Source organism: Bos indicus, chromosome 5, assembly GCF_029378745.1.
Source record: "Bos indicus isolate NIAB-ARS_2022 breed Sahiwal x Tharparkar chromosome 5, NIAB-ARS_B.indTharparkar_mat_pri_1.0, whole genome shotgun sequence".
Taxonomy (NCBI): domain Eukaryota; kingdom Metazoa; phylum Chordata; class Mammalia; order Artiodactyla; family Bovidae; genus Bos; species Bos indicus.
In genome coordinates, this window is record NC_091764.1 from 103,832,978 (window position 1) to 103,844,042 (window position 11,065).

The 11,065-nt window shown below is 45.6% G+C and overlaps 1 long non-coding RNA gene across 1 annotated transcript; it reads left to right on the top strand.

Annotated features, from left to right (window-relative positions):
* Nucleotides 1-475: 475 nt before the first annotated feature.
* On the top strand, nt 476-9,774 carry LOC139182971 (uncharacterized). Its single transcript, XR_011566473.1, has 2 exons — nt 476-665; nt 9,001-9,774. It is a non-coding gene; the product is annotated as an uncharacterized lncRNA (long non-coding RNA).
* The last annotated feature ends 1,291 nt before the right edge of the window (nt 9,775-11,065 follow it).

Genomic DNA, 11,065 nt, shown 5'->3' on the forward strand with positions numbered 1-11,065 from the left:
CCACTATACCGCCAGGTAAGTTTCCTCAACTTGTCATTGCTGAGGGAAGCAGAGCAGGGCCCCAGGTCAACCAAGTTTCTCTCTCCTCTGCGCCCTCCTGTACTCCCCGCACTCCCGGTCTCTAGTCCTTGTTCCTGTCCCATTATCCTGGGCATTGAACCCTGGTCATTCCTGGACCAGAGCTGCTGGCAGACTAAGGACAGGGAGAATGGGATTAAGGGAGAAGAGACTGCCATTTCCACTGTTCTTTGAGTAGGAACCCTGAACATAGCCTGAACCCTGAACACAGCCGCAGTCACCAGAAAGGGCCTTGAGGAAGGAGGGGATTCCCATCAGATTTAGAAAGGGACATCCGGTCCTCCAACCCAAGGCTTTTCTGTCCCTAAAAATGCGGAAGCATCTCTAGCCCTTCCCTCTGTGGGCCAGCAGGTGGCAGCACAATCAGGGATTTCAAAACTAAATTAAACAGGGAAAAATTTTGGGGGGTTTTCTGGATGCAAATAGCTCATTCCCTACAATCTTCCTTCCAGAATGGTTCCCCCCTTCCTTCTCCAAAGTCCGTCCCTCCCCCTTCCCTCCTCTGCATGACCCTGCTCAGCCTGGATGCAGAGTGGATGAAGACCTTGTCACAAGAGTCAGGGATCCAACAACAGGCCTTGAGAAATGTGAGTAAGCCTGATGGGGACCAAGGAGGGAGGGAGACACCAGAGGGAAGAATCCTGGGCACGGGAGGACCACTGTGCCCAGACTTACTCAGCGAGGTGGGAGCACCCTGCCCCTCCCCATACACCTTATTCCTCCCGTGTGCACACACATGCACACTCACAAACGCTTGCCCCATCCCTTTTCCCAGGGACAAAGGAGACTCAGACTCAGGAGGTGAGGCCACACTGCCTTCCTCCTCCAGCTCATAGGGAGCAGCAAGGTGGGGGCAGGGGGTCCCTCGGCCTGGAGGGTCAGCCTCTGTGCCTGAGACCCTCTTCCACAGGTGGTCTCTCCCAGAGTCCTTGCTGAGCACGTGGGAGCCCTTTCAGAGACCATGACTGGAGACCCTTACCTTCAGTTAACTGGTCCCAAGCCAGCCCAATCCCCGAAGGGGACGGAGTGAGGGGACAGAGCAGGGAGGAGGCTGGGGAGAGAGGTGGGCGGAGTGTGATGACCTCTGGACTGGACACCGCCCCTGGGAGGAGCCCCCAGTTCAGTGGCTGCATAGAGCAGCCGCCCCTTCCACCCACCGCACCCACCCCTAGAACATCTCCCTGGGATCTTGATCCCAATTCAGGGTGTCCGGGTTCCATACCTGGGCAGAGAACTAGATCCCACATGCCACAACTAAGAGTTCGCATGCCACATGAAATATCCCGCATGCCTCAACGAAGATGGAAGACCCTGCCTGCCACAGTCAGGACCCCAAGCAGCCAAGGAAATAAATAATACACAAATAAAATAAATAGTTTTCCCAAAAAAGAAAAATACACAGAATTAGAAATACAAAAAGAAAGAAAGAAATGCAGGCCATCTCCGCCTTTAAAGCAAATGTAGTGGCTGGATACTGACTTACACTGAGATCTGGACACTGGATACTGACTTACACTGACTTACACTGAGACTGTGTGAAATGATGCTTTGTCCTCTTCCTGATATCCCCTCCACGTCGCTACACATCCAAATTATATCCACCCACCAAGGCGAGATTCAGATACAATCCAGTGTCCTTTACCCATAACTCTTGGGTCCAAATATGCTTCAAAACTCAGGATTTTGTGGCTTTTGGAAAAACCAGTGCAGGGAATTCCTTGGCAGTTCATTGTAGGGACCCCAGATCTCATTGTTGAGAACTCAGGTTCAATCCCTGGTTGAAGAACTAAGATTCCCAAGCCTCAAAACATGCCCCCCCCAAAAAAGACTCCCCCGGGTATAGAGACCCAGTAGCTAACATCTCCTCCTGTGCTTCCTCCCAAGGGGCTGGAATAATGCTCCATCATCAAACATTAATATCTCTGCAGCTAAACAGATTGATCCTCACAATATGTAGAATTAAGTTACCAATTAGTTATCATTACACATTCTATTTATAAACTACTTTAAGTCAGTTTAGGTTAGGTTTTGGTACCAAACATGGGGGAAAAAAAACAAAAACGAAACACTTTGATTCCAGAGCCTTTTGGAATTTAGAGCTTCAGATAAGGGAACAAGGGGTGGTGGACCTGTTCACCTCCTCATCAGAGCCTCCCGACTCCCCCAGCTCTCCTCCTGTCCTTTGTCACTTTCTACCCCTGTCTTAGGGACTGCATTCCAATGAAAAGGAAACTTCATCCACTGAAAATGCCCCCTTATTTGACATACCCCTAGGAATTTTTTAAGTTGCCAAATAAACTGTCCCATATCATTGATTCCAAGATGCATTCAAATTCAGAAGTGTTCTAAACAAACAATGCTGGATATTGTGGGGTTTGGCCTTCTTCAGAGCAATTTATTACATTAACATCTATTCCAGAGTTATTGACATGGCAGTGAGCTGTGTTTTTTTGTTCATTTGGTTTTTTTGTTTTGATGTGGACCACTTTTTAAGTCTTTATTGAATTTGTTACAATATTGCTTCTGTTGTATGTTTTGGGGTTTTTTTTGCCACAAGGCATCTGGAATCTTAGCTCCTCAACCAGGGATGGAACCTACACTCCTGCCCTGGAAGGTGAAGTCTTAACCACTGGACAGCTTGGGAAGTCCCTGGGAGAGAGTTTTTAAATATAAATGTCAGTACTTGATGGATGGTTTGAGCTATTAAAAATAGTTTTACATTAAAATAATGGCAAGTGTAAATCTGAAAAATAGTCACGAAAATTATTCCATTCCAAGCCATACAAGTGGAATGATCAGGAAGTTGGGTCGGCATTTCTGTTGAGCAGCTGTGGTGACAAAAACATAAAGAGACTTACTTGCTCACCAACTCAGAAATTATTCAACTTTTAATAATGACACAATTCTTGATATTTAAAAAATAATTTGTAATTAGCATCTAAACTGAGACTTTGTTGTGCTACTTCAAACTTGCATAAAATGGTGCCATACCATATCTAGTGTCTTGGTGAGGTGATGAAAGAGAAACAGTATGTGATGTGTGTAATCATTAAGTTTACAGTCCCATTTTTTAGGGAATTCTATTTACTTTAAAACACTGGGGATGAACATGGGACTTTCTCAGTGGTCCAGTGGTTAAGACTCATTGCTTCCACTTCAGTTCAGTTCAGTTGCTCAGTCATGTCCAACTCTTTGCGACCCATGAATCGCAGCACGCCGGGCCTCCCTGTCCATCACCATCTCCTGGAGTTCACTCAAACTCACGTCCATCGAGTCGGTGATGCCATCCAGCCATCTCATCCTCTGTCGTCCCCTTCTCCTCCTGCCCCCAATCCCTCCCAGCATCAGTCTTTTCCAACGAGTCAACTCTTCACATCAGGTGGCCAAAGTACTGGAGTTTCAGCTTTAGCATCATTCCTTCCAAAGAACACCCAGGACTGATCTCCTTTAGAATGGACTGGTTGGATCTCCTTGCAGTCCAAGGGACTCTCAGGAGTCTTCTCCAACACCACAGTTCAAAAGCATCAATTCTTTGGCGCTCAGCTTTCTTCACAGGCCAACTCTCACATCCATACATGAGTACTGGACAAACCATAGCCTTGACTAGACGGACTTTTGTTGGCAAAGTAATGTCTCTGCTTTTCAATATGCTATCTAGGTTGGTCATAATTTACTTCCAAGGACTAAGCGTCTTTTAATTTCATGGCTGCAATCACCATCTGTAGTGATTTTGGAGCCCCAAAAAATAAAGTCTGACACTGTTTCCACTGTTTCCCCATCTATTTGCCATGAAGTGATGGACCAGATGCCATGATCTTAGTTTTCTGAATGTTGAGCTTTAAGCCAACTTTTTCACTCTCCTCTTTCACTTTCATCAAGAGGCTCTTTAGTTCCTCTTCACTTTCTGCCATAAGGGTGGTGTCATCTGCATATCTGAGGTTATTGATATTTCTCCTGGAAATCTTGATTCCAGCTTGTGCTTCCTCCAGCCCAGCAGTTCTCATGATGTACTCTGCGTATAAGTTAAATAAGCAGGGTGACAATACACAGCCTTGACGTACTCCTTTTCCTATTTGGAGCCAGTCTGTTGTTCCATGTCCAGTTCTAACTGTTGCTTCCTGACCTGCATATAGGTTTCTCAAGAGGCAGGTCAGGTGGTCTGCTATTCCCATCTCTTTCAAAATTTTCAACAGTTTATTGTTATCCACACAGTCAAAGGCTTTGGCATACTCAATAAAGCAGAAATAGATGTTTTCCTTCCACTTCAGGGGGCATGAATTCAATGCCTGGTCAAGGGCGTTCTGCAAAATTAAATTAAATTAAAATACTAGGGATGGAGGTGGGGTGAGTGGGGATTATCAATGAAACAAAATTGGCCTTAGGTTATTAGAGTGTTAATCACTTTTGTAGGGAGGCCAGAAGTCCCCAACAGCAGGAGGAAATAGCCCCGGATCAAATTGCTCTCCTCCAGAGGCCAAGAATCCCGGCTTTGTTCACGGCTCCTAGCAGCAACCTTTTACCTTGGGGTCTCGTCTGGTTTCAGGACAAAGTAAAGACATTCAGAGCTCTAGTTCTTTGTTCTCCTAGTAAACACATTTTCTGCTTTACTTTGCTAAATGTACAGTGTGCCTGTGTGTGACTGATTGAAAGAAATGCACAAAGAAATGTGAAGCCAGAGTTGTGTCCTAATCTGCGGTTCTGTGGCAACCTCATATGGTTTATGGCAGAATCATTGGGGGATTATACTGACCTGCTAATGTCAAGAGGCACCCAAAGACTCCTCTGGGGGAGAAGCCAGAGATGAATGAAGCGTGTCGACTGAATTCTCCTTTCTTGGTCAAACTTTCTGGTCTCTTTGACCATTTCATAACTGCCTGGGAATTAGAAGTACTAACCTAATCTGTCAGATTATAGACTTTCAAGGGACTTGTGATCCACTCTTACTATGTACTTTTCCTTAGATCCCAACTTTGGAAGCACCTAGCCTTGCTAGGAACCGTAAGTTACAAGAACATATTAAGGAACGAGGGAGAATTCTAGCTCCAGGAACATCTCTCAGGCTAGAGGTCACTCTTTTGGCTGCCTGCCTCAGGGGCCAGTGACCTGAAAGTGAATCTTTGCCATGGCTGTCCCTCCAATCTATGTGGATAGAATCACTGCTGGTGATCATGGGGTTTTGAGGACACAGATCGGGAATCCCAGGGTCTGGTCGGTTTGGAAGTGCAATGGGCTTCTTCCTTTGATAGCGCTAGGTCTTAGTGGACCAGAGGAGGCTCTCTGGTGGCTTTTGTCTCAACTCCTTAAGTATTCTTTTTGTGGAATCTGTGGAATGAACTGGAAGGATTGGCCTTAATAACTTGAGGACAAAAATCACTTTTTTCTCTCTGGCTGGCCATCACCGCCTCTTTTGCTATCACATATACTGATGTGGTGACACTCAGAAGGGACATCCTGGCTGTTGTTCACTCCCTTATGACTCACCACTTCTACTGCAGTCAGGACTGCGCTCAGGAATGTGCACCTGCACACGGAGGGCAGATGCTTCCCCTAGGGGTCCTAGCTTGGGAGGCATTCTGGAAGGCTACTCTGTTGCACGCCAGGTGGCATCAGAGAAAGAAAAAAAAAAAAAAAATCAGGCAAAGGTTTTAATGGTGAGGAACTGGACTTCAATCTTGGATGCCATCAGGTCTACCCCTGTGCATCTCCACCCCACCTTGGTGGTAGAACCAGGAGGGACGAGGAAGGAGCCTGTGTCGGTAATGGACAGACTAAATCTGACAGGGAAGGAAAGCTTCAGGGTACAGTCAGTCTCCACCCCCATCTAGAGCAGGGAGGGATGTCTCCAGTAAAAAAAAAAAAAAAAAGGCAAGGCTGTAGATGCCACTTTTTTCTCTCTTACAGATGGGAGCTAGCAGTTCCAGAACCACCCGCTTTAAAATGTATTTTTAAAAAAACTGGAACAAATTAGATCTCCAGAGTTTAAAAAGACATGCCTTATGTTCTGTCATACTGAATGGTCACAGTATCCTTTGGAAGATTGGGGATGCTGGCCAGTTGAAGGGTCTCTTAATTATAATAACTGTTTTACAGTTAGCCTGGCTCTGTAAAAAAACAAGAAAAATGGGCAGAAGTGACATATGTATTGCTCTTTCTCTCTGCAAGACACGCCAGACTTGTGTCGTAAGGGTGCAGATTTGGGTGTGAAATCTTCAGCTCCCTCCTGTCCTCTTACTTTGCCCATTTCTGGGGCTCCTAACTAAGCAAATTGAGAGTCAGGACACCCTTCCAGGAGGGGTTGCCTCAGTCTCAGTAGAAATTCAAACAGTTCCAATTGCAGTTGAGACTGTTTAGAGGATCCAAAAAGTATATAGAAGCCTTTATGGAATTAACTTTACTTTATGCCCTTACTTAGAGAGACATAATCTGTGTCTTATTACAGACACTAACTCCCAACTCCAAAACTTAAGTTTGGAGGAAAAGCTGTTGCCTATGGAGATAAATGGCTTGGTAATGAATCAGCAGAAAAAGGAGAGGGCAAGACAGCCACCTTCTCTACTGGGAATCAGATGGTCCCCAAAACAGAACAGAGTCAGACTGGGATTATAACATGGCTAAAGAAAGATGGGGACCAGCATCACTTTGTCAGATGTGTTCTTGTCAGGACTCAAGTGGGTACACGCTAAGACTTTTTGCCAAATTGACTAACACAGAACAGGGAGAGAAGGAAGCTCCTAGTAACTTCCTAGATAGACTGCAGGAAGCCCTTCACAGATTCACTGAGATTGACCTCTAAATTGCAAAGGGAAGAATGATGTTAAAAGAGAGACTTCTCACTCAGCTGGCTCCAGATATCCACTAAGCTCCTAAAATAGGCGTATGAACCAAATCAGCCTTTGATAACCTGTTGCAAGTGGCTCAGACAGTTTGTTATGGCAGGTAGGAGGAGGAGAAGAGGCAGAAAAAGACCAGGAAAGACTGAAGCCTGGGCAATGGCTCTCAGATCTGCTCTAAAACAGCCAGAGGAAAATGCCCAGAGGGACCCAGGTGAAAAGGGATGGACTTGCTATTACTGTGGAAAGGAGGGGCCTCTCAAGTGAGGTTGCTCTCAGGTGTCTAAGTCGCCCCAGCTCCATGTCAGGTCCTCAAAGGGCCACACTGGAGAGGAGACTGCCCTCTGAGGCATGGGCCCCAGGGGACGGACTTGCAAGAAAATCAGGACTGGAGGTGCCCGAGGGTCCCCACACAAGCTCTTATCTTAATTACACCTGAGGAACCACAGGTATTAATAACTGGCGGGGGGGGGGGGGGGGGGGGGGGGGGTGGGGAGAGGAGGCGGGGAAGCGCAAATCAGTCGATTTCCTTTTAGACACTGGGGCAACTTACTCCATGCTTACTGAAGCCCCTGGCCCACTTTCTCCCTGATCCACTACTGTAATGGGGCTGTCTGGAAGAGCCAAACATTATTATTTCAGTTGTCCTCTAAGCTGCAACTGCAACTCTGCTATTTCCACACAAATTTCTGATTGTGCCAGAGTGTCCCTCACCCCTTTGGAGAAGGATATACTGAGCAAGCTCCATGCCTCTGTTTTCACAAATATGGAGCTTTCTCTTTCTCTCCCATTAATTGGACAAAATGTAAATCCTAGAATATGGGCTGATGGAAGAACTGTGGGTCAAGCACAGACTGCTATTCCTGTCATTGTCAAGCCCCAAAACCCTCACCTATTTCCACATCAAAAGCTGTAGTCACTGAAACCCAGGATGAAGAAAGGGTTACAACCCACCACTGAGAATTTAAAGGAGCAGGGACAATTAATTCCCTGTAACAGTCCATGCCATTCTTTTATCTTGGGTATAAAAATGTCAAATGGTAAATGGAGATTAGTTCAAGAGTCACAATAACAAATGGGGCTGTGGTTCCTTTATACCTCAAGGTACCTAATCTTTATACTGCATTGTCTGAAATTCCTAAATGAGCCAAATATTCTTCAGTCATTGATGTGAAAGATGCTTTCTTTTCTAGAAGGGACGATGGCCATAGGCCCCAAGAGAATTAAGCCTATATTAATCATCAACGACCTATGACTTTAAGACAACTTAGAGTATTGGGGGGCATCACAGGCTGTTGCCACATTTGGATTCTGGGTTATGGGGAACTTGTCCGCCCTTTATATAAACTTACAACTGAAACTCAGCAGGCCCAAACCAACAAGCTGGTTTGGTCTGCAGAGACTCAAAAGGCTTTTAAGGCTCTTCAAGCTGCTCTTCTGCAGGCTCCGGCTTTGAGCATGCCCACAGGATCTGAGTTAAGTCCGTTACTGGGGGAAAAAAAGGCTATGGCCACATTTTTTAAGAGTAATTGCTACTATTGTTTTGCTAATGCCTAAAGCTTTTAAGTTTATTAATGGGTGAAATCTCACTGTACTGACTTCTGATGTGAGTGAAATTTCAAACTCTAAAGTTAATGTTTGGATGACAGTTCCTTTGTGCAGGATGGGAAATGGAAAAGAGGTTATGCCATGGTGATAGTTGAACAGGTTTTAGAAGAAAAGTCTCTTTCCCCCCGCCCCGCCTCCCAGGGATGAATGTTCAGTTAGCGGAGCTTGTGGCTCTGACCAGAGCTCTAGAGTTAAGCAAAGGTTAGTGAGTAAATATCTACACTGACTCCGTTTGCTTATTTGACTTTACATGCTCCTGCTGCAATATGGAATAAAAGCCTATTAAACAAGAGAACCTATTAAACATTTCAAACAGATTGAAAGACCTTTGATGGCCTAAGAAAGTAGTTATTCTGCATTGCACAGGGCACAAATAGGATGGAAGTAAAGTAGCCCCGGGTAATCAGCTGGCTAACTGCTGAATTCCTTTTGAACTCCTTTACGAAGGAACCCCTTTCACTACAGATACCCTTGTTCTGGACAGGTCTGGTTGAACAGGAAGAATCTCAATATACAGAAGAAGAATTAAAAAGATAAAGAAAAGAGGAGCAAAGATTACTGAAAAAGGATGGATACAGTCTGAGGATGGAAGATTAATAATTCCTGAAAAGGCTCCATGAAAAATTCTTAAAGGCTTACACCCAGAGTTTTCCTAAAGCCTTGGAATTAACTAACTATGTAACTCAACTTTTACCTTTTCAACAGACGTTACAGAAACTCTGGGAGGTGACTCTTGACCCAGCCTCTGAGTCAAACAATGCTGTTTGAGCCAGGAACCAAGATTCTGATAATAAAGACATTGGGACCTGGGGGGCAATCTCTCAAGCCTCTCTGAGAAGGCCTTTACCAGATGTGTTAGGGGAAGCACACTGATTGAAACCGCCCACCCTGGCCAGGCACCATAGTAACCATTTGCATGAGTTGTTTTATGACAGGAGATCCGGATAAGGAATATGGAACTAATAAGCCACCACCAACCGGAAGAGTTCAGGAAAGGCCGAAAGGAGACACCGCGTGTCCGTCCACTTCCCAGAATCCCTCTCGCTAGCATCCATCTTGGCTGAGCGATGCGTGTGCCACCAGGAAAGACTCTGAATTAGAATGATTGGTCAAAGACCACCCGGAAACTAATCCCATCACCATAAAACCCGAGACTGCGAGCCAGAGCCACGCGGCAGAGCAGTTCTCCTGGGTTCCCTTACCCTACTGCTCTCCATCCCTGTGCCCTTTCCCAATAAAATCTCTTGCTTTGTCAGCACATGTGTCTCCTCGGAAAATTCATTTCCATGTGTTAGACAACAGCCCAGCTTTGGGCCCTGGAAGGGGTCCCCCCTCCTGCAATAGATGGGTTTCGTAATCTATGTGGGCCTGCTTTTGCTGATTCCAAAAATCCTGAGTTTGCCGTTTGACCCTCAAGACAACGCCTTCCTGTCCTAGGCTCATTCCTACACCTCATTCCACAATCTGTCCAATTGCTGGGTCTGCAGAGTGCTCCCCTCCTCATCAATGGAAGGTTTCCCATGGTAGACATCTCCATGTCAGGGAAAGGACTTTTTCCAAGGCCACGACTACCTTTGCCAACAACAATCATATGTGATGTCTCTTCTTAATCTAATGACATCTAACAGTCCTAAAATGGACTGGTGTAACCCTTTGTACCTTTATGGACATAGTGTGACTTTTAACTTTGCTGATCATTCTGTTTTTGCTGTCTGCTCCCTGCACCTGTAACTGTGTAGCTGGATTTGTTTCTAGCTGCATAAAGTTATGGTTATTCAGTCTCCTGCGAGTGCCACAGCCTCCTCCAACTATTACTTTGGGTCCCTGAATCAGAGACCCTCAATAGACAGCTTAGGAGTATCTCTTTAATTGCTAAGTCGTGTCTGACTCTTGCAACCCCATGGACTGTAGCCTGCCAGGCTCCTCTGTCCATGGGATTCTCCAGGCAACAATACTGGAATGGGTTACCATTTCCTTCTCCAGGGGATCATCCCGACCCAGGAATTGAACCCAGGTCTGCTGCATTGCAGGCAGATTCTTTACCAACTGAGCTATGAGGGAAGCCCCATAGGAGAATATGTTGCCTCAATAATTTAGGGACAACACCCCTTACCAGCTCAGAAGCAGTTATGGAATGAGAACACCGCCCCTTTCCCTTGGCAATATAATTCTCCTAAGAGAAAATGGGAAAATGAGAGCATTAATAGGGAGGCCAGAGGTCCCCAAGTGGCAGGAGGAAATAAAACTCCAAGTGGCAGACTTTTTTTTTTTTTTTTTTTCTAATCTTGTGTTGTCATGGCGACACCTGATTCCTCTGGAACTTAACTTTCTTTCAAACCTTGAGCTAACCACTGCGTTTTAGCAAATACAAATGAACTATGTATTTGCTTGGAAATCTGCCTGTCTTCAAGGTTCATGTCAAATGTTTTATAGTCCAGGGATGACTCACCTTGTGCCAATGCTATCTCAAAATGCATGTTGTGGGTGAGGGGTGGTGCAACTTTCTCAGTTTTGAGGCATTTCCTTTCTCTAATTAGCAGCTTGCTAAT